Source organism: Orycteropus afer, unplaced genomic scaffold, assembly GCF_000298275.1.
Source record: "Orycteropus afer afer isolate SDZICR_OR568_19922 unplaced genomic scaffold, OryAfe1.0 scaffold00180, whole genome shotgun sequence".
In the NCBI taxonomy this organism is placed as follows: Eukaryota; Metazoa; Chordata; class Mammalia; order Tubulidentata; family Orycteropodidae; genus Orycteropus; species Orycteropus afer.
In genome coordinates, this window is record NW_006921767.1 from 3,598,924 (window position 1) to 3,600,202 (window position 1,279).

Below are 1,279 nucleotides of genomic sequence, written 5' to 3' on the forward strand. Positions count from 1 at the left end.
TGAATGCCTCCAGCTCTGGTAGCATAATGCCTAAGGCACTTGACTGCTAACCAGAAGGCTGGCAGTTCAAATCCACCAGTCACTCCTCAGAAGGAAGGTGGGGCAATCTACTTCCATAGTGATACTGCCTCAGAAACGCAAGGAGGGGTTGCTATGAGTTGGGTCTGACTCGACTGCACATAACATCTTCCACTCAGTGAGAACTGGCTTTCCAGTTGCCCAAGATAACTTGAATGTCAACAGCTTAGAAAGGTAGGAAATGATTCTGATTTATTTCTAATAACTAGGTTCTCACAGAGCTGCTGGACATGCAAAACAGATGCCTACCTCTTCTGTCCCACAAGAGTGCTAATACAGTTCATGACCTGTGTCTGTGGATTCTTCCAGACTGCAACTGAAAGTTTTCATTGCATGAGGACAAAGCATTCTTATTTCTCAAATTCTAAATGACAAACACATTAACAAAAATTCTTTTTTTTCAATGTTATGTGAATGTTACATGAAAATCAAATATTTGTTAACCTAAACATGTTGTTGTTGTTGTTATGTGCCGTCGAGTCGGCCCCAACTCATAGTGACCCCTCCTTGGGTTTCCGAGGCAGCATCACTTTGGAAGTAGATTGCACAACTTCCTTCCGAGGAGTGGCTGGTGGGTTTGAACCGCCAGCCTTCTGGTGAGCAGTCAAGTGCCCTAGGCACTAGGCTACCAGCATTAATGAAATACTGTCACTAGCAGGGCCATCGCCACCTCATAAATAACTGTTAGTCTTCTGATCTGAATATACCACCTCATAAATAACTGTTAGTCTTCTGATCTGAATATACCAATGGTGGGAAGCAGATGTTTCCCAATCTCCCTTTCTATATTTTGTCATCCTTCCTTGCCTATATTTTCTCGCCAACATTAATACATTTCAATCACCTCGGATAGGGAGAGAAATTCTGTTTTTTTAGAAGCTTGTGACTTCTTTCCAAGGATAAGAGAGTTCAAAGGAAGAGAAAAAAAATCTTGTCTTTATATAATTTTTAAGTAAGTTTCGCTACTCCCTATGCTGAAGAGACTAGTTTCTTATATTGGTGAGGAATAACTACAGGAAAAGTTAAGTAATTCACTAAGGTTGCTGACAGCTTTTGCTCCTATCCTAGAATTCAAACCACATCAAAGAGCCACTTCAAAGCTACCACAAAGCTCTGAAATTTTAGCTAATAATAAGTTTTCTCCAAACCCTGAGTCCACCAACAACCAGAACAATTTTTTTCTAAATGGGAAAAAAAAAAA